At 59.8% G+C, this 21,927-nt stretch overlaps 1 protein-coding gene across 4 annotated transcripts in view; it reads left to right on the forward strand.

Moving 5' to 3' along the window:
• Positions 1 to 21,927, forward strand: part of CCDC85C (coiled-coil domain containing 85C) — a 77,078-nt gene that overhangs the window by 36,392 nt on the left and 18,759 nt on the right. The window lies entirely within an intron of this gene.

Genomic DNA, 21,927 nt, shown 5'->3' on the forward strand with positions numbered 1-21,927 from the left:
TGCACGCGTAACTGCGATATGCATCCGTGTGTGCATGCACACGTGGGTGTGAGTACGTACTTGTACGTACGTGTACGTGTGCACGCGTGCATACCCGGGTGTATGTACTTACACAGGAGTGAGTGTGTATATATGTGACGGTGTATGCCCACGAGTGTGCACGTGGGTGTGAATGAACGTGGGAGGAGGTGTGTGCATGCGTGCATTCGTGAGTGTGAGGTGTGCAGGGGGTTGGAGGAGCTGGCTCCTTTATGATGTCCCGTTTCCAGGACAGCTCCTGTGGCACGCACACAACCCAGGGCAGTGGTGCCCTGTCTTGAGTAAACCTGCGTTCCATCCGCAAGGCCCGCTGACCCTGGCTGGGAGTGGGGTGGTCTCCTGCGTGTGGGGGGCGGCCCTGATTCAGACCTCGGCTCCAGTGCCGTGTGGCTGTGGCCGGGCTGTTTTAGCACCTGTGTGAAGAGGTAACCGTGCCTGTCCCGCTGGGTACTGGGCACCCGGGGCACGTCAGCCTTCCTTCTCTGATTCAGAGGCAGGGAACTCCCAACTCTGCGTGGGCTCGTGGAGGCAGAGTGACCCAAGCCCCCCTCGAGGCCTGAGTGACCAGTAGGGGTGCCATGGGGGGACAAGGTCACGGGGGGCAGAGACAACATGGGGAGCAGGACCTGGGGCCTGGGGAGGGATCTTGTCCCCAGCCGGCCAGAGCGGCTGTGCCTCTGGACATCTGCTGCGACCTCAGGGCTTCGAGGACAGCCTGCTGGAGAGCGTCATTGTCTGCTGGCCCAGACTGTCCCTTTGTTTTGAGGAAGGGTGGCCTCCCCCAGAAGACGGGGACTGTGGCACAGCAGGCCCTCGCCCTGTAGGGCTGACGCTGGGCTGGCTACCTGCTGGGCATTTCTGGGGGGAAAGATGCAGTTGGAGGCAGCTGGACACCCAGTTGGTGGCTCTGCCCCGAGGTCTGCACGTGGGTGCCCTGGGAAGGGAGACACTGCGTATGTGTGTGTTGCTGGGGCTGAGGCTCTGTACTAGGCTCCTCGCATTTCCTTGACTCTCCCGCGCGCTACAGCAGACGTGGTTCTTTCACAGCCGAGAAAGTGGTGACTCCGTGACCTTAGGTGCCAGAGCCACAAGGGGAGGAGGCCGGGTGTAAAGCCCTCTCTCTCCTGCCCTCCCTTCTGGATGCCCCCATCCGTGCATCCTCCATCCTCCTTCCCACTGATGTTTCCGAGGCCCCAGCCTGGGCCGGATCGGGTGCCAGGAGCTCATGGGGTCCCCAGGGGGCCAACTCTGCGTCATCACCTTATGCCTGGCCGAGATCCCCTACGACATTGAGCTTGCAGCCCTGGGTGCCAGTCTCCGGGCTGTGTCTGTGTGCCCAGCCCAGCACCTCCCTACCCCGAGCCTTGGATGGACGTGCAGGCCCGGGGTGCCTGAGGCAGCTTTTCACCTTTGCTGTTGTCCCAGCTGTGGCCTTGCTGCAACGTGCAGAGGGGCCTGGAAGGTGACTGGCCCCACCAGGCCGTCGGAGGCTGTGTGCTGCTTCTATCTGGGGGGCCACCCCTGCCTGCCTGTGGGGGCCTCAACCCCATCCCCTCCTGGGACAGGCCCCTGTCTTCAGAGCCTATGACTCCAGGGCCCAGCACCGAGGAGGCCCCTGTGAGCATCTGCGCCTGGGGTCTGCCCACGTGTGAGGCGGCCCTGGGTCCCCAGGCTCCTTCCTCGGACCCTGCCTTTCTGGGGGGGCCCGGCTGGCACATTTTTTGCAGTCGAGTGTCTTTATGGGCGGGTAAATGGAGTAATGCCAGCGTGGATCGGTTGCCAGAGTAACTTGCCCAAGCTCATGCTGTCCCAGTGCTCAGATCCAGACACGCAGAGGCTTAATTTTGCCTATCACGTTAGTGGCAGCCGTGAGACAGTTACCCTCAGGTGCCCCTGTCTACCGAGGGACCCTGGGGCTCTGGGGGGCGTACTCCGGACAGACACAGCCTCCTGGTGCTGCCTGGTGAGCGCCCCTCCCCACAGAGTTACAAGCTTGGGTCCTGCTTCCCGTGGGAGGAGGGAGGCAGCTGCAGGTCCAGGAGGGAGGTCGGGGTGTAGGGCCGACTGGATCACACTTCCACTGTGGCTCCCCGTGGCCTTGCTGCTGCCTGTTCCCCTCTGCCCCATCAGTGTGATCCATAAATTTAGAGGCTGGAGGTCAAGGTGGGCAATGGGGGCCGGGCCCCAGAGGATTGACCTGAGGACCTAGGAGAATGTTCACTGCTCTCCCCTCTGAGCCCAGGAGAAGCACTGGTGCTGCCTGAGGCTTCTCTGCTGTGGGTGGGTGGCCTCTGGCCCTGGCAGGGTTTGGGGGTGAGCTGTCGGCTGGGGGTGGGCCCCCATGAGCCCCTGGGTGGTCTGAGTGTGGTGAGAGGGGGCAGGGCAGAGGCTGGGGCCCGCTCAGGGCTGTTGGTCTGTGACCCTGGAGGATCCCGCCTCCAGTGAGCCTCTCCCTGGCTCCCTCACCTTCCTTGGCTGCAAACTGTGGGACTCATGCTTCTGGTCCCGAGAGGAGACCCCAGGAGCCAAATGCATCAAACATGGTGACCGCTGGCCTCTGTACGGAGTGGTTATGGGACACATCTTAAAGTGACCAATTGAGAACACCATGTGGGGCTGCCCCTGGAGCCTCTGAGGCTGAGCTGGTGTGGCCTGAGCGTCAGCATCCCTCCACGCCTGCTTGCCTGGGGGTGGCTGGGCAGGCACACAGGGCCTCTGGCGGCTATGGCACGCCCATGGAGGCTATTTCCCCCATGTCTGAGGCGCTTTGGGTCTGGTCTGCCTGCTTGCAGTGAAGGCTTGTCAGGTAGCAGCTGAGGAGCCCCAAGCCCTGCATCCAGGGTAGGAGTCAAAACCTACCTAGTGATGCCCTGATTTTCCAGGGAAATGGGCCCGGCTGCACTGTGAATGTCCCTTGGAGGAGGGAAACCAAGTGTAGGCCAAGCGCCCTGTCACCGCTGAGGGTGGCTGGGTGGTGTTGAGGCCCTGGCCACCCCCTGAGCCGTGGGCCACCGGCTTGTTCCAGGGAGGGATGAGGTGCCTGCTGGTCTCCTGAGGCCTGTGGGTCAGGGAACGTGGGTCTCCCTGCTTCGACTTTGCATCTGGGGTGGGTCTTCTCACACCTGCCCTTTCCGAGGCTCTTCTGGTCTGGGGTCCCAAGGGACCAGAGCTGTTGGCCTGTCGGGGGGTAATTGCCCATTTCTGGTCTCCGCCTTGGCATCTGTTGAGGTCAGCCTTCTCATTGGTTGCACGGAGCAGAGAACCTCAGCACCAAGAGGAGAACTCTGTTGAGAAGAGCAGCAGAGCCTCCTTCTCGAATGCAACCTGCCCCTGGGGAAACGCTACGAAAGGCAGGGGACTCTGTCCTGGTGCCCAGTGTGGACAGGCCTATCTTGGCCAGGCTGTTGGGGCCTTGTAGGAAGAGGACCTCGCCGGGAGTGGAGAACTACACCGGAGGTCACCGGGCCCTGCCCATTGCACAGGCTGGGCACACAGCGGGGGGTGGCCTAGCACCAAGAGGCCGCTGATGCTCCCACGAGGGGCTGTCTGGGGGCGGCGCCAGCTGATGGGACGTGCTTGTGAGTGAGCTTCCTGCTGCACGGGGGGCTGTGGCCTGTGGCTGTGGTAGGATGTGGCCCTGGCTAAGCAGGGGTACCTGTGTCAGAGCATGGCTGTCTGCCTCGAAGCTCTTTGGCCCCAGGGCTTGGGGTAGCTGATTGGCCTGCCCAGTGCAGCGAGAATCTCCTGGGTGGGGGCCTGAGCTCTCATCCTGGCTCTGTGACTCCCAGGGAGGCTCAGCCCGTCTCTGGACCTTGGTTTCTTTCTGTAGAAAGGATTTCTCAGGTTCCCTTGGGTTCCCGCATTGGGGCAGAGCTGGGCCGTGGCTGTTGATTAACCAAACTGTGCCCTTGTGGGGTGTGTGACCGGCATGGCCCTTTCTCTAGGCCGTGGGGCCGAGTGGCGGGGCAGGGCATGCTCTGAATCCCTGAGGTCCCTCTGGGGCCCTTCTGAGAATGCCTCTACTTTGTACCCTCACCTGATGGTTTTGTTTTATGGTTTTTTTTTAGATTTTTATTTTTATTTATTCATGAGAGGCACAGAGAGAGAGGCAGAGACACAGGCAGAGGGAGAAGCAGGCTCCATGCAGGGAGCCTGATGCAGGACTCGATCCCAAGACCCCGGGATCACAACTTGAGCCAAAGGCAGATGTGCAACCACTGAGTCACCCAGGTGCCCCATCTGATGAGTTTAAATGTCCGTGTGGAAGGTGCTTGGGCAGGACCCCTCTGGATGTCCCTGAGAATCGGAATCAGGAGTGCTGAGGGCCTGTCTGGTGGCTGGTGTGATGGAAGGCTCTGGAATTGCTACGTGAGGTGTTTGCCATTCCCCTTCCTGCCCCTGTGGTTTTATTCAGGGCGGGTTTGCGGGCAGTAGTTCTTTACAGCCATCCTGTGAGTGTGTGTGTGTGTGTGTGTGTGTGTGTGTGTGTGTGTGTGAGATCATCACAGTTTCGCAGAAGGGAAAGCAGAGACTCAGCGGGTTCACGGGCCATCCCAGGATCTCCCAGCCCAGCCCCAGGCCTGACCCCGGTTGCGTGCCTGAGCTAAGATCTCTTCTACACTGCGCGTGGGGGCAGGTGTGAGGGCCGCGTGTGCCAACCACCTACGTGCACCGGTCTGCTCCCCGAGACAGAAGGGTCCCCTTCAGCCGCGTCCCCTGAGAGGCACCTGGAGCTCCTGCCCCCCACCGCGTATCCAGGGCACATCTGCCCGAGGAGGCAGCTGGCGTGAGCAGCTCCCTGGAGGGGAGAAGCTCCACGGTGTGTGCAGAGGAGGAGTGAGGCGTTTATTTCTTCCTGAGACGGATCCTGCTCTGAAGACTTTTCCGCTCCAGCGTAGCCGCGGATTTTCTCCCCCGCGCACGAGTGTTTGGGCCCCGGGTTATCTCGCCACGGGCTTAATGCGGAATCTGGCTTCTTTCACTCAACGCTGCATCGGACACTTCTCCTCTCTTGGTCTTCGTAAACCTCGTTAGTGTGGACAAAACGTTCCCCTTCGGGTGGGCCAACCAGAGTCGACGACGATGACGTGCCCCTGGCCGTGGCAGGACAGAGCCGCGGGTTCCTGCCGGTCCTGGGCGGCTCCCGCTCCCCGCGGCGCAGGTGTGGGCCCGTGGGCCGCCTCGCTGGGAGCAGGTGCGGTGGGCGGCGAGGCCGTGGCGGGGCTCCGACTTCCCTCCGAGGGTGTCAGTCTGGGGCTGTGGCTGACGGTGCTCGGGATGGCGAGTCGGCGGTGACCCGGTGGGACTGGCCTTTGCTCAGCCTTCTCCTGACTTGAAATCATCCCCAAGAGAAGGTGCGTTGGTTTCCCCGGGCCAGCTCATTCCCTGATCGTTCCTGCTGTGTTCGTGACCCGAGCTCTTGGGTTCACCCACATAGTGACCATCTGTGGGGGGGTGTCAGCGCGAGCAGAAGGAGCACGAAGCTGCCTGTCCGGACGCGGGGCTCTGCAGCCGGTCCCTGCTGACCCGGCCCCGGTCCCCACACACTGCTCGCTGTCTCCAGCTCTTTCCCGCGGAGCCGTCCTGTGACATCTCATCAGTTTTAGAGCAGTGGGGACCTGCCAGGTGTTTGGCTCTGTCTCCTGCTGCCTTGTGATTGGAGTCAGAGTGTGCATTTGGGGCAGGAACCACTGGCGGGGATGCCAAGGGGGCACACGTCCGGTCAGGAGGCCCCTGGTCCCAGCAGACTTGGATGAGTTGGGTTCTAAGGTTCCCCGAAGGTCTCCCTGCTGTGAGCACTGATCCATAACCCGTGGGGGCACTTTTTTTTTTAAATTTTATTTATTCATGAGAGACACAGATAGAGAGGCAGTGGCACAGGCAGAGGGAGAAGCAGGCTCCATGCAGGGAGCCCGTTGTGGGACTCGATCCTGGGTCTCCAGGATCACGCCCTGGGCTGAAGGCAGGCGCTAAACTGCTGAGCCACCCAGGCTGCCATGGGGGCACTTTGAGATGATGGGGTCCCGGTCCTCACCGGACCCTCCCATGCCAGGTTGGCATCCACCAGTTGCCACTCTGGCCTGTGAGTGGTGACTTTTGGCTGCCTCTTCCCTTCTACACTTACCAGTTGGGGTTCGGCCTCCCCCCCTCCACAGCGGGCGTGTGTGCATGTGGTTTTTATCAGTGTGGACACAAGGAGTCTTATTTTATCCCATGTGGTCGTAGTCCTCGGCTCTCGTTATGACTGTCATGGTCACCTTGCCTGGGATAAACAGCTGGCTGCAGGCCAGAGAGAAGGGAGGTGGAATTTGCCGTGTCCTCATCGGGTCGCTGTGGGGGCTGGGGTGCCTGCTCTCGTCCTGGCCATGCCACTGATGGCCTGTGACCTCAGACAAGTTGGACGAATATGTGGGGGTCCCTGGTTCGCCCTGATGTCAGGGGAGGTTGGACAGGTTGACCTGGAAGGCCCTTTGTCCTACCCGGAACTCCTCTCGGGGTGTCCTGCCAGGCCTTGTGCCAATCTTCTGCTGAGACCCGGAGTTGGCTGTGGGGCACTTCCTGGTGGCCAGCTGTCACCTGTGGGAGTGATGACACACTCCTTAGCGCCCCACCCCGCTCCCTCCCTTCCTCCTGGCGCTCCACCCACTGGGGGGGAAGGGGGGGCCGAGGAGTGGGTGGAGCTTCTCCTGCTAGAGGGAGGCCTGTTTATTCTAGGTAGTAACCAAACATTGACCTCACCCTGGCACCAGGTCTCCTGACCTTCGGCTCTGTTCTCGTTCCTATCTTCCATAAAGAAACACAGCTGCATGGGCAGGTGGTATGCAGCGGTGGCCCACGCCCACCTGTGGCCCATGCGCCCACCTGTGCCTACCTGTGCCAGAAGGGCGCTTAGAGACTTTCAGCTTCCTCACTGTACAGCGGGGTGTCCTGGGTCCCAGAGAGGGCAGGGACCTGCCCAGGGCCACATAGCCAGTGGCACAGCTGGAATTGGAGCTCCTGCCCCTGTCCCGCCGAGTGCCTCCCTGTTGGCAGGTGCCTGCCTGGGTGCCTGTGCGCCCTTTTGACGGTGGCGAGCTGCCCCAGTCACGTGTCCTGGCCCCAGGCCTGCAGGGTCCAGGGGTCTCCCCAGCAGCACAGGCTCCACCAGAGGCTCCGTGGAAGGGCGGGCGTGTGGGGACAGCCAGCACTCCTTCAGCAGAGGGGCGGAGGAGCACCGCCGGGGAGGTGAGGCAGGAGCAGTAGGGACAGCTTCGCGGAGCAGCCCAAACAAGACTGTGCTCCCAGGTGGCGGCGGAGGCGGCGTCTGCCTAGGTGCTAGCACACAGTCACAGTCGCCAGATGCCAGCCTGGTGAGGCGCCCAGTGTGGGCTCCTCCAAAGGATGGCTCTGAGAACGAGGCCTCCATCTAGGGTGGTGATGCCCCGACTCCAGGGCACGTCCCTTGCTCAAGTGCCATGGGGGGTTCGAACTCCAAGTGTGTGCTTGTAAAGGCTGTGGACGGACCAGTGAGATTAACTGGCCTCCAAAGTCCTGAGCAGCCATGGCATGGCCCGGGTATTCCGGAGTCCTCCTGGCGCCCCATGAGGATGCAGAGCCTCAGAGACGTTGATTCACTGGTGTGAGGTCACACAGCTGTGATTACAGAGAGGCCCAGCTGACCCTCCTCCTCTCCTGACCTTCGACTCTGGCTCTGCCAGGGGAGGTCACTCTCTCAGTGAGGGTCACAGTCCCCGGCCTGTCCTCAGTGGCCTGCGGTAACCAAGTACCTGGCCAGCAGGACGGTGGGCTTTACAACCAAAGGGGTCTCCATGTTTGCCTCAAATAACCTACAAGTGTCCCATGACTAAATCGGATTCATACCCGACTTTCTAAAGTCTGTGGTGATGCCCAGCCTTCGCTAGATCTGAAGAGAAGGCAGGGGCTGCGGGCCTGGGTGGGCCAGGCCCCGGGTGGGCAGTCGTGCAGCACAGGTGGGCACGGCCTGCTGCCCTGGGCCTGGGTGGTGTCACCATCCCTGCAAGCTCATCTTGGAGGCAGGTGTGCCCTGGGCTGGCGGCGTGGAAGCCTCAGCTCCCGGCCCCTTCCCATCAAGGTCATCCTGTCGGGGGGTGGGCAGTGGTGAGGATGGGCTGGCTTTTACCCAGTGTGTCCTGAGCACTAGGCGCTGTGCCAGGGGCTTTCGGACCTGCTGTCTTTCTTAGACCTCACGGCAGCTTCCTAGGCTTGGTTATCATCACTTTTTTTTTTTTTCTTAAAGATTTTATTTATTTATTCATGAGAGACACAGGGGCAGAGCCACAGGCAGAGGGAGAAGCAGGCTCCCCGTGGGGCGCCCGATGTGGGACTCGGTCCCTGGACCCCGGGATCATGCCCGGAGCCGAAGGCAGACGCTCAACCACTGAGCCACCCAGGCGCCCCTTCGTCACATTTTTTAAATGAAACGCAGGCTCCGAGGGCCTAGGCGAGGAACGCGAAGTCACAGCCGCGATCCTTAGTTCCTGTGCGAGTCTCCTGTAACTGTTGTCACAGACACCACGACATTGGGGTCTTCACACAGGCGTGTTGTCTTTGGGTCAGAAGTGCTCCAGCCAGGGGGTCAGCGGGGGTCAGCAGGACGAGGCTGGAAGCCGGAGGGGCGGCTCTGCTCTCCTGCCTTTCCCAGCTTGGGAGGCCGCCTGGCCATCGTCAGAGCTGCAGCCGTGCCTCGCTCCCACCCTTCCTGCGGTCACACCGCCCTGGGACCACAGCGAGCAGAGAGCGGCTCTCCAGTACCAAACATTTGTGTGGTTGGATTGCCCCCCCCCCCCCCCATGATCCGGGCTGCCCTGTGTGGTTAGATTGCCCCCCCCCCCCATGGTCCAGGCTGCCCTGTGTGGTTAGATTGTCCCCCCGATGGTCCAGGCTGCCCTCGTGTGGTTAGATTGCCGGCTGCCCTGTGTGGTTAGATTGTCCCCCCGATGGTCCAGGCTGCTCTTGGGTGGTTAGATTGTCCCCCCCCAACCCCGATGGTCCAGGCTGCTCTTGTGTGGTTAGACTGCCCCCCCCCCCCATGATCCAACTGCCCTTGTGTGGTTAGATTGTCCCCCTGATGGTCCAGGCTGCCCTTGTGTGGTTAGATTGTCCCCCCCCAACCCCGATGGTCCAGGCTGCTCTTGTGTGGTTAGATTGCCCACACCTCCCCCATGGTGCAGGGGACCCTCCCACCTTTAGTTCCACAGCTTAGCCACATCTGTGAAGTCCCTGCTGGCTGTGGGAGGTCACGTGTTCACAGGCTCCAGGGGTTCAGGTGTGGGCAGCTTTGGGGGGGGGGGTGGTCATCTGAGTATGGTTCACTGGCCCAGGCTGCCATCTTCACCCAGAACAAGTCCCTTGAGATGTCACATGGGGAAGTCGAGGCCACATGGATGGTGCCGCTGGGGCCGGGACCCTTGACCACACTGCCTCTTCCCACAGGAAGCTGGGTGGTGGCCGCGTGCCCTGGCTTCTGTGGTCGGCCTCGCCGGCCTAGTTCTTCTTCCCTTTGGCTACAAGCCCCCGGCTCGGAAGGGGTTGGGCCCTCCCGCGGCTGGAGGAGCGCCACCTCCCCAGGACTTCAGGGAGTGGTGGCGTCTTTACGCCGGGCCTTGGGCCTTGTCGGTGAGCCTTTGGTTCTAGTCATCCTGCTGTGGGTTTCACGTGAAATGGGGAGTGCCGCCTGCTGTCCCCATGCCAAGTCTGTCATTTCTAACTGGGTGGGACCTGGCTGCCCCGCCTAATTGCAGGGACGCTCTTATGTGGGCTTCTGAGACGCATCATCCCCATCCTGCCCCCTGGGTCATTTGTGACTCCCTGTCCCCATTTCTCAGGGGCCTAGTAGGAAGGGTCACAGAGCAGGTGGGCAGGGGGGCAGAGAGGGGCCTGCTCTTCCCCCCCACCCCCGCCAAGTACCTGCAGGAGGGCGAGCTCCGCCTCTGTCACCCTCTCCATCCTCTGGACCCCTGCCCTCCCTGTGGGCTCTGACCTGCCCAGTCGGGCTGCTCCCAGGGAGTGGGGGTGGCACCAGAGGAGCCCGTTGCCAGGGGCGTTGGGAGTCTTCCCTAGGCAGCCTGGTCACTGGGAGGGAGCCATGGAGGGGGCGTGTGACATCAGGAGCTTACCCTGTCTCTTCTGGACGGTGTGTTGTGCTGTCCTGACTTTTTTCCTTTTACTTAAAAGGCATTATTTTTTGTTAGGAATTCTATAAAAAGCAACAGGCTTGGACAATATGAGACAACTCTTTATTCTGGGGCCTACCTTCGTCAGATTGTCAACAGCAGCGCATGCTAGCTCCGGAGCCTTTCTGTTCAAGAAAGGAAGTGTTACAGGTAGAGATGAGGTCCTGCGTCTGTCCCTTCCTTGCCCCCCCGCCCCGCCCCCAACCCCCCAGAGACGCTCGGCCTGGAATTTAGCGCCCATCCTCCTCCTGCATAGCTTTGTACTTCTGTAGGTCACACACCCACGAGCAATGCGAACAATGTGTGATGATGAGACTTTGTGTGAACAAAGTCCTCTCTACGCGTGTCCCTCAGCTCCTTGCCCCACTGTGGTTTCGACACCTGACCCTGTCGGTACAAGGACGTCTAGGTCTTTCGTTTCCACCTCTACTATTTCATTGTTGGTTGAAACCACAGTTTATCCTGTTTCCCAGGAGGACTTTTAGGTGGTTTCCAGTGTCTCGCTGCCTTCGCCGGGGTTGGGGATGCGCTCCTGTCCCTGGCTCCTCGCGCACCTGTTTTGGGGTGGCTCGCGTGCACCTTGCCCTCCGATCTGTGCCAGTGGGCACCCCGCATCCCCGGGTTCTTGTGCGCTCGCCGTCACCGAGTTACCTCTTTATACTTTCCACCAGTCTGGGGACTGAAATGGCATCTTCTTCATTTGCATTTCCCTGATTACGCACACGGTCGGGCATCCTCTTGCACGTTTCCGTCTGTGACTCACCTTCCGTGGAGCCTGTACCCCGTGCTCACATATTTCCTTATTGATCTGTAGGAGTTCTGTGTGTCCCTTGTGTCTGGGACCGGACTAGTGCACAGCCCTCCCCAGCTGGCGGCCGCTCTCCTAGCTGTGCTCATGGATCTGTTGTCATTTGTTGGGTTGGGCTGTAAACTTCACACATCAAGGTTTGAGAGGCTTTCCCTTGGCAGCTTGTTCTTTTTTGTTTCTTTCTTTTTTAATTTAATTTTATTTTTTAAAAAGATTTTATTTATTTATTAATGAGAAACAGAGAGGGAGAGAGAGAGAGGCAGAGACACAGACAGAGGGAGAAACAAGCTCCATGCAGGGAGCCCGACGTGGGACTCGATCCCGGGTCTCAGGATCAGGCCCTGGGCTGACGGCGGCACTAAACCGCTGAGCCACCCGGGCTGCCCCTTTTTTCTTTTTTTAAAGATTTATTTATTCTTGAGAGACACACAGAGAGAGGCAGAGACACAAGCAGAGGGAGAAGCAGGCTCCATGCAGGGAGCCCGATGCGGGAGTCGATCCCGGGCCTCCAGGATCACAACCTGAGCCAAATCGCCGAGCCACCCAGGTGTCCCATTGTTCTTTTGGTTTCTTGACTGAGAATGCCTTTTTGCCCGGAAGCTGAGGTGATTCTTTTTAATAACTGCTGGATACACACACACTGTACAATTCAGCGGTTTTGAGTAGATTCACAGAGTTGTGTAACCATCAGAATTAATTCCAGAGCGTTTTCATCTTTTCTTGATCCCTCTTCCCCTCGGCCCCTGGCAACCATGGATCGACTTCATGTCTCTCTGAATTTGCCTGTTCTGGAGATTTCATATAAATGGAGTCGCATACAGTATGTGGTCTTCTGTGACTGGCTTCTTCCCTGCAGCGTAAAGTTGTTAAGGTTTGTTGCACACGGTGTAGCATGTGTCAGAAAAGCCCCAATTTTAAATTTGCTTTTTTTCCCATAGAACTCTCTGACCCTGTTGGAACTGCTTTCTGTGTGTGGTGTGAGGTTGGGATCAAATTTTGTTCTAGGGGCACCCAGGTGACTCAGTCGGTTGAGTGGGTTTGCCTTCACTTTGGGTCATGATCCTGGGGTCCTGGGCCGGAGCCCCACGTCCAGCTCCCTGCTCAGTGGAGAGCCTGCTTCTCCCTTTCCCTCTGCCTGCAGCTGTCCCTGCTTGTGCTTTCTCTCCCTGTCAAATAAATAATCTTTTTTTTTTTTTTTTTTTAAGATTTTACCTATTTATTCATGAGAGATAGAGAGAGGCAGAGACACAGGCAGAGGGAGAAACAGGCTCCATGCAGGGAGCCCGACGTGGGACTCGATCCTAGGACCTTGGGATCATGCCCTGGGCCAAAGGCAGACAGACGCTCAACCGCTGAGCCACCCAGGCATCCCCAATAAATAAATCTTAAAAAAAAAAAAAAATTTAGTTCTAGGTGATGGCCAGCCGGTTGCTGCAGCTCTGCTCATGAAATACTCTTGTCTTCTCCCCACTGGCACAGAATGCCACACGGGCCACATGCCAGGTGGGCAAGCTTCTCTGGGCTCCCGTCTGCCCCCTTCCCCCCATGTGGCTTTGGCATCTTTCCACGGAGTCCATTCCATTCCACGCGGAGCTTTCTTCTCTGGACTCCCACCACTCCTGCAATCCCACCCCCCGGCTCATGATAATTTATTCCTGTTTTCACTGAATCAGTGAAGCACTGTCCAGACGTGGAGCTGCTGCCAGAGGTCGCCGCCTGGAGCCTCCCCCCTCCTCTTGCTCCTGAGACGTGAAGCCCTACCACTGCTTCTCATGCATAGGCTGAAGTGCTTGCCGAGGCTCAGACCTCTCAGTCTCACCTCCGGCTCCCCTGTGTCTGGGAACAGGGATCCCCTGGGTCTGATGACCCCGCCACACCTGGATTTTCCCAGCTTCCTGAGCTGGCCCCATTGGCCACACATTCCCACCTCTGCACATGGCTGGAGTCCCCTGGTATCCTGCTCCTGCCAATGCCTCCCCACTGTTCCTGCCTCCTCTGAAGGACAGCCAGCCCCGTCACGCAGGGCCTGGCACTCGATAGACATCTGGTTGACATCTAACAATAAAAACAAAACCTTTCCTTGGGACGCCTGAGTGGCTTAGTGGTTGAGCATCTGCCTTTGGCTCAGGGCATGTTTCTGGGGTCTCAGGATGGAGTCCCACATCGGGATCCCCACAGGGAGCCTGCTTCTCCCTCTGCCTGTGCCCCTGCCTTTCTCTGTGTCTCTCATGAATAAATAAATAAAATCTTTAAAAAACAAAACAAAACCCTCCTTTCTCCTAAAAGTCATTCATATCTCCCCTTTTTGCTACCACCTAGTTTCGGGGCTCAGTAAATGTTTATCTCCCCCAGATCCCACTTCGGACTTGAGTCCTGCATACCTTACCCTCATCAAAATCCCTGAAATTCAGTTGCGTTTGCAGGGGTTCACCAATGAATAATCAGGGCCAGATGGGCAGGGGGTTCCTCAAAGGTGGAGCAGGAGAGGCGGACAGTTTGAACAGTCTCTGCTCAGCATAGATCATAGATCAGGGGTCCCCAGCCTCACGAGTGTGTTAGAATGACCTGGAAGGTGTTCACGATGCATCTGGACACCCAGGCGCCTCCCCTAGAGTCTAATACATGGTCTCATGGGGGAGGAGATCAGATGTTAGAAAATGCCCAGGTGTGTAGACACAGCCGTGCTGAGAGCCGCTGCCCGGTGTGACTCCGCGTCTGAGAGCCTGGGTGGCCCTGCCCGGCAGGCCCGCAGGCTTCTGTTCTTGGCCTCTACCAAGAGTTTCCAATCACTCAGAGTGAAATCGGGGTTGCTGGGGGAGGACACCGTGACAGGGCCGTCACCCTGCGCCGTCACCTGCACACACAGGTTAATTTCTGGGCATGAACTCAACAGGAAGGGGATTCTTTGTTCCCTCCTCCTCTGGCTTGAAACGATGACACAGTTGCAGTTGGACTTGCCGGGGCTCCCCGAGCACAGAGAAGTGAGTTTGAGCGTTGGGTCTGGGAACACCGGAGGCTTCCAGGCAGATCCAAACCGGGCACGTCCTCAATCAGCCGAGCTGGCCACAGCTTCCTGTTTGGCTGCCCCCTGGAGATCGCAATACGGGTCCGGCATTAAATGCCAGGAATTAAATGCCAGGCACCCCCCGCAAGGCCCGAGTAGGCAGGGTGCTGAGCCACCGAGGTCCCCAGGGCTTTGCATGAAGCACACAAAGGGGCAGATGGGTGCCAGGGGACGGCCAGGTGTCTCAGGAGAGGCCGAGTGGCCAGCATGGGGAGGTCTCAGTTTTCATTAACACAGTTGTTTTTTTTCAGTGCCGGTTAATTTTCTTTCCTCCGTGGATGGAGAGGGTGGGAGTCCGGTTACGGCCATTCTGTTTCATCTGTGGATTTGGTGGGGCTGATATTTAGGGTTTCCATGACCCCATGGAGGTGGAATCACAGCAGGGGCTGGGTGCCAGCCTGTTGGCATTCGCTGTGTGACTTTGGTCTTGATACTTAACCTCTCTGAGGCTCAGGCTCCTATTCAATAAACGGGGAGTAATAACAGGACCTACTGCATCCGCTTGGTGTGAGGATTACCTGGGTCGATGGTCGGGATTTTGCGCGGTGCCCGCTGGCACCTAGTAGATGCTCAGTAAAATTTGTGTGTGCAAATGAGAGAGAGAACAGGTTCCCTTCTCAATGCCCTGCGTGGACATGAGCTCCCTGTCCCACACCTAGGGCCCTGGAAGTCAGTGCTGAGCTTGTGGCTGGCTGCCTTGGCCCGGGCCCCCCTGCACCTGTCCACGGGCAGCTCAGGTGGGCAGCCTGGCAGAGGAGGGAGCAGCAGGGGCCAAGGTGCCCAGCCCTCCCAGCCTCCCTGGCCCCATGCGGCCACCCCTGAGAAGCGTCCTCACGGGAACCTGATGTTCCCCTGATATGCCTCCCTCAGGCCTCTCGCCTTCATCCATAAATAATACGTGTCTCACATTCAGCCTGCGCCTCCTGGAGCCACGTTGTGTGCCAGGAAGCAGATGCTCATGGGTAATCGGCTCAGGTGCTCCCCACCTGCTTGCCGAAGTCCCCCCTCCCTGCCTCTGCTCACGCTGTCCTGCTCACACTTGCCATCCATCCCCACCTCACTTATCTGCCTGTCAGCCTCCTGCTTCCTCTTCGAGGCCCAGCTCAGATGCCACCTCCTGCAGGAAGGAGCCCCTGATTTCTCCCTGTCAGCACATCCTTGGAGCTTGGGCAGACCCTTCGCTCTGAGCATCCTTTCCCTGTGGGACAGGCTTTCTGCTGCCCTCCTGGCAGAGTCCCAGGAGGGGCAGGGTGAGTGCACTGCCCTGGGGTTGGGAAGCAGCTTCTTGTGCCTCCTCCCCTACTTCAGGAGCCTTCATCATTCCAGAGGCTTCTGCCCAGCAGAGGCCCAGGGTGCAGGGAATAGGTGGGCCTGGGCTTAGAACATCCTCCACGTCCTTTAGGAAGGTGGACCATTTCCAGCTTCTGCTGGGTTGGTGTCCCAGGCCTTGCCGAGGGAGCCTGGGAGTGCCATGTGTCGGAGGGGGGCAGCTCCAAGACCTGCTGAGTCTGGCCTGTGGGTGGGTGGGAAGAAGCCACTCAGGGACCAAGCACCTGCCAGCAGGACTGGGTGCTACAGGAAGTGCAGGAAGACGGCCTTTGCTGCCGTCGAGCCACCGAGCCAGAAGGAAGGCAAGGCTCCGGGGAAGGGGAGGCCAATCCACCCCTGCGTGGTTGACAACCTTTACTTCACCTCCCCGGGCCTTGCTTACTTCATCTGTAAGTTGGGCCCATCTCCCAGGCCTGCCCTGCTGGTTTGGGCTTCCAGGACCCAGCCTGTAGGTACTGCTGGGCACCTGCCTGCCCCCGGGGGCTGAGTCCTGGTGGGGAGAGAAGGGACAGATTCGGGAAACCAGCTTGCAGGAAAGCAGGTGCTCTCAGGGGCCGCATCCATCCTCTGGGGCAGAGGGATGGAAGCCTGGAACCGTGAGGGAGCTTGTTTGCTGTGGCCCTTCTGCCCCGATGGAGCCACCGGCCCCGACGCTGACCCCTCTTAATGAAGTGGAAGGAGAAGAGAATTGAATCAGCCGAGCGGCAGTGTGGAAATGTCAGCCACCCCCACGGAGGAGGCCCAAGGCCTGGTGCGGCAGGGTCGCCTGCTAATGACCTGCCACCAAGACTGCCTGTCCCCAGGACCTTGTGGGGACCGCGCCCAGCGGGAGGGGGCTGGGAGGGAGGCGGGGTTGGAAGGGGAAGCAGCTGGAGAGTCAGGCCCCGTGTGTCACTGTGTGTCACTGTGTGTCACTGTGCAACAGCACCCGCCCCCCAGCCCCCACTTCTTCCCATGCAGGGGGTCGTGCTTTCTCCTAGGCTCTGACAGACGCTATTGGCACTCTGCCCAGGACCCCCGTGGCACTTCTGCTTCTGTGTCCACTGCCCGCTTCACCTGCTAGCACCTGCAGCTCTGCCCGGGAGCTTTTCCTTTCCACTCTCCAGGTGGGCAGTGCTGGGGCATTGGCACCTCTGTTCCCCACGAGCAGCCCCCACCAGTGAGCCCCGGGGCAGGTGGGGTAACTCCGAGACCCCCAGAGCTCCCTGGGAGATTGACACTACGTTCATCCGCTCATTCTGTTCCCCGCCTCGCCTCCCACTCCTGTACCTGGGCTCCCCAGGGTCACCTCCCACACAACCCGCGTGTACTTGAATCCCCTGCCTCACTCATTTTAGGATGTGGGCTCCTGGTGTGGCCGGCTGTTGCTGCTGGGTGAGATTCTGAGCGACACCTGCCCTCAGCACCTGGGATCTCCGCGTTCTGTGTCTCTGGCAGGCCCTTGTTGGGGGTGCTCTGCGTGGGGTGTGGGTGCTGTGTTGCCGGCTGAGTGCTCTTCATTGTAGCTGCTGCTGGCGGGAGCTCGTAGAATAGGGAGCTGACCCCCCGGCAGGATGCGTTCCTGTAGGTCTTTAGACTTTTCCTGAGCGAGGGCCTGCTATGTGCCTCCTGTGGAGCTGGTGCGGAGGGTTTACAGGGCTGATTGGATTGTGACCTCTGGCTCCCACATTCCTACCATTTGGGCTAAAGCTGAGGCTGGGGTCACACTGCCTACCTGGGGAGGGTACCAGGCCGGAGGGGAGGTGGGGAGATGTGACCTGGCTCCAGACTCAGGCTCTGGGAAGGGAGGGTGGACTGGTGGTCTTCTCCTGAGAGGGCAGCTTGCAGACCCTCCCATCTGGGGGGCTGCATGGCCCTCCACACTCCCTGGGGGCACACAGGACCCAGGAGGCCGAAGCTAGGGCTGACTGACGTTCTGGCTTTTGGAAGCAAGAATATTGCAGGCTTGCAGGCCCTTACCCCTTGCCGCCACCCTCCACTCCCCAGATGGAAGCTGGATTGTGAATCCTCCGGAACTGGTCCAGTGGAGCCTGGGGAAGATCTGAAGGGGACACATTGGCCAGCTCGCCCTGGGGTCCCTTCTGTAGTCACCTCCTTCATTTTCTCTGCAAGCAGCCAAGCCGGGAAATGACGCATTCCTCCCTTGGGGCCCGTTCCTCACCACTGCAAACCCTGGGATTAATTTAATTACACGCTCATCTCCGAGAGGCTGGGGCTCAGAGGCGCCCAGCAGGATCACGAGTTGCCCAAGGCTGCTGGGAGGGATCATCCTCCCAGGGAGCTAAGCCCTCCGGGGTCTCCCGCCCCTGCCCCACAAGGTCCACCTTGCCACCCTTCCCTGCTGCAGGGAAAAGTGCCACCTCCTCTGACCCACGGGGGCCCGATGTCTGGCTCCTGGGCTCCTGGCAGGGAGCACAGCCAAGTCTGGGGAGCTGAGTGGAGGGTGGGATCCAGTGGGACTGAGGAAGCTTCTCTCGGATATCAGGAGGCAGCCTCGAATCCTCCTCAACTTGGGAGGTGGGGGCGAATGCACCCAGACCAGAACCGGGAGAGCTCGGATTGGCCATCGTCCTGGCCACCCTTCTGCTTCAGTGGTGTCAGTGGGTGGCTCTGCAACATGTCAGTACAATAATGTAATCCTTTCTCCTTTTTTTTTTTTTAAAGGAAAGATTTCTATTTTTTTTTAAAGATTTTATTTATTCATTCATGAGACACACACACACACACACACACACACACACACACAGGGGCAGAGACACAGGCAGGGGGAGAAGCCGGCCCCTCACAGGGAGCCCGATGTGAGACTTGATCCCACGACCCCAAGATCATGACCTGAGCTGAAGGCAGATGCTCAACCACTGAGCCTCCCAGGCGCCCCCTCTCCCTATTCTGGAAGTAGATTATTTGAAAATTAACAAGAAGTGGTGTGAATAAATAAAAACTCCCTTGTTCCCTCCTGTGAGCAGCACCGCCTTCAATATCTCCATGTGCCTCCTTCCTGAATGTCTTTCAATGCACAGATATTTTTAAACGTTGAGAGCAATCATACATCTCATTTTATGTCCAGTTTTTTTTTTTTTTAAGATTTTATTTATTCATGAGCGAGACACAGAGAGAGAGAGAGGCGGCGGGCAGAGATACAGGCAGAGGGAGAAGCAGGCTCCATGCAGGGAGCCCGACGTGGGACTCGATCCTGGGTCTCCAGGATCTCCCTGGGCTGAAGGCAGGTGCTAAACCGCTGAGCCACCCGGGCTGCCCTTGCGTCCAGTTCTTTCCACCGGCATGCAAAGGTTTTCCGCGTCGCTTAGAAGAGAAACCCTCCCTAAGCATCCTTCGGAGGACAGGGTGTGCCTCTCTGCTACTCTTGGACAAATGGTTATTCCCATTTCTGGCCACTGCTGCACTGTCCTTATACCTCGAATTCATTCTTTTTTTTTTTTTTTTTTTCCTCAAATTCGTTCTTTAGGATAGATTCCATTGGAAGCCGTGGATGATTGAAAATACTTTAAGGGCTCGCCTGTTGTTTGGAAATTAGAAAGAACAGCCCCACAAAGCCTGGTGCTCTGAAGTGTACTTTGTTTTCTGCAGCTGCTTGGGGTTTGGGGCAAACCGGAACCTGTGGGCTGAGTGGGGACAGCGCCTTGGTCTGTGTCCACCTGCGCCCTGTGTGTGCTGTGGCTCGGGGGCCCCGAGGCCTGGTCCTGGCAGCAGTGGGGGGGGCAGGTGGGGTGTCGTTGGGTCATTTGTCCTCCATAGCATTGCCTACGTCCCTTCTGGCACTAGCTGTCATCGCTCTGTTCTCGCTGGACCCACTGTGGCCGAGGGCCTGCTCAGATGGGAACGGGGTGTGTCTGGCCCGCCGCTGCCCAGCAGTGAGGGCACTGAGGCCGGTATAGGGCACTGGGTGAGCTGGTGACCTGCTGCGGGCCCGGCTGGCCTGGTCCCCAGGTGGCCGATCCTCTCCCGCGTTCAGGGCTGTACCCGGTGCGGTCCCGCCCTGGGGCTACAGTGAGCTGGGGGGGGGGGTGGCCTGCTTGTCGCTGTGCCCGAGGACTGGGCATTCTTGGAGTGTCCGGGAGAGAGAGGCTGGGACAAGAACCATGTCTTCTTTCTGGGACGTGTGCCAGCCTCTGTCAGTGGCACGAAGCTGTCAGTCTGCTCAGAGCAGCCAGACGCTGGGGGTCCTGAGCACTGACCTGCCGAGGTGGGTCTGGATGCTGGGGACCGGGTGTGGCAGGCTGGGCCCTGGGCACCCCGGCTCTCCCGCCAGCAGGGGGGGGACACATTCCTCGGGGCCTCCTCACCCGGAGAGTGGGGGGATGCCTGCCTGGACCTTAGCAGGTGCCGGGGCTGCCGTGTGTCACACCTGGGGTGGGTGGGGGTCTTCCCTCCCCCACTGACCCCACCCAGGGGGACACCATGCAGGGGTCAGCTAGTTACTTGGGTCTCTTTGTCTTAACGTGTGAGGATGAGATTGCTGTGGGGGGGGGGTTCTTTGTAGTTTTTGCACACTGTTTCCCCGTCGGTGTTCCAGGGAACCCCTCCTGCTAACAGCCTACAGAGGACACAAAGAGGTGGGGGACCCAGGCTGCACCCCGTCTCCCTCTCTGTGTCCAGAGGGGCCTGGCACACCCTGGGCTCGGGGGCCTTTCCCATCAGGCCTGTTCCCATGGGAGTGATGTGGGAAGGGATGTGGGAAGCGTTTGTCAGTCGCCGCTGATGGAGAATGAGCAGAGGGGGTGGCACGGGGCCCGGACCGAAGTGACCGTGGCTGAGGACGGGTGTGAGGAAGGCCCTTGTTCAGCTGCGGCCGCCGGGCTGGCCAAGGTCCCCTTCCCTGGGCATGCGGGATCCCCTAGCACCAGGTGTGCTCGCAGAGTCCAAGTGGGGGTGCCCTCGGGGTCACCCCCTGCCATCCAGTCCTCCTCGCCGCTGTCCTGACTTGTGCCATCAGCAAGCCGCTTCGCCTCGGAGTTTCCTGGCTGTCAAAGGGAGCTGTGCAGAGCCGGGGCGGCGAGGCGGTGTTGGGGGCGGCCACTCCCAGCAGGGCCCCCCTGGCCCAGCGCCCGTGGTTCCCAGGCCGGGTGGGGGTGGCCCTTGCCGCATCTGGAAGGCCCCGCATTCCTGAGAGGTGACTTGCTGCTGGGGCGGAGGCGCGGGTGTGTGGCTGGAGCTGCTCCAGGGCTGGGGTGGGGGTGAGGGTGGGAGCTCTGGGGCACAGGCCAGGGCCTGGGCTGGGGCTGGGGGTGTACAGCTCCTAAGGGCCCCTCCGTGGGAGAGCCGCGTCCTGTAGCTGGTGCAGCCTCAGCTGACGGGCAGGGGCTCCTGAGGCCCAGGCCAAGCCCCGCGGCAGGGAGGTCATGCGTTCTGGGGAGGGGGCCGCCCACTGAGCAGTGATGGGGGACGGCAGGACAGCCCTGTCCCCAAGCAGCTGGGCTCATGGGCGGTGCCAGCTGTGGGCTGGGGGTGGGCAGATGCTCCATCATCTCACAGCTGCATGATGGTCCAGCTTGCCCTCTGACAGCACCCAAACCCCTTTTGCCCACCCAGCTGTGTTAGAAGTCCTATGGGGCCCGTCTCCCAAGGCTGTGGTGTAGAGAGGCGGCTTGGTCTAAGGTCTGGTGACTTCTGAGCTAGAAGGCTGGTGGCGGAACCAGCAGAGACCCTGTTGGGGGCAGGTGGGCACAGTAGGAGGAGCAGTGACCGGCCTAGTAGTTGGGGTGTAGCTTGGTGTCTGGGCCGTGTGAACTCTGGTGGTGGGGTGCTCATGTGGATGAGAGCCGCACAGCCTGTCCCTTATCAGGGGGCGGCAGACCAGGCAGGGAGGTGCCCCACATCCCGTGCGTCTGGCCTGAGACCTGACCTGTGTCACTGCACGAGCGCACCTGCCGTGATGGCTTGGTCCCCTCTGCTGCCCGGCCCTCGCCGTCCCTGCCCTGTGTCCCGCATCCGTCCCCCGGCCACTCTGCTCGGGGTGGTCCTCAGCTTCCACCTCGGTAGTCTCTGCTACCCCAGCCTGGCCTGGGGTGACTTAGTCATTGTTTTTCTCCTCTGTGGGGGGGACTGATCTCTAGCCTCCTGGGGAGGCCGGCCCTGGGCCCTGGAATTTAGGCTGGTGGAGTTTTGCCTGCCTTTCTGATGTGATGGTAAGACAGGTCAGGGCGGTGAGGGAGGGTGGGTTTCGGGAACCCTGCTGCATTCAGAAACTGGGGGTGCATGGGTGGGGAGCGTGCCACTGGCTTGGCCCAGTACCCGGCTCCTGGCTGCTCTCCTCGGCAGAGTCCTTCCAGAAAGGTGGTGGCTCACCTGCATTATGTACCTGCCCCACCCCTACCCCACCCCCACTGCGAATTGTTCGCAGAAGTTTCTGTATGTCAGGAACCCGGGACACTGACTCCATATGTGCAGGAGACTCAGTTTCCCCACTGTGCTGGGGAGAGGGCTCCCTGGACCCCATTCTCTGCTGTGCGCTGCCCCCTGGCGGTGAGGGTCCC

This window comes from Vulpes lagopus, chromosome 6, assembly GCF_018345385.1.
Source record: "Vulpes lagopus strain Blue_001 chromosome 6, ASM1834538v1, whole genome shotgun sequence".
Taxonomy (NCBI): Eukaryota; Metazoa; Chordata; class Mammalia; order Carnivora; family Canidae; genus Vulpes; species Vulpes lagopus.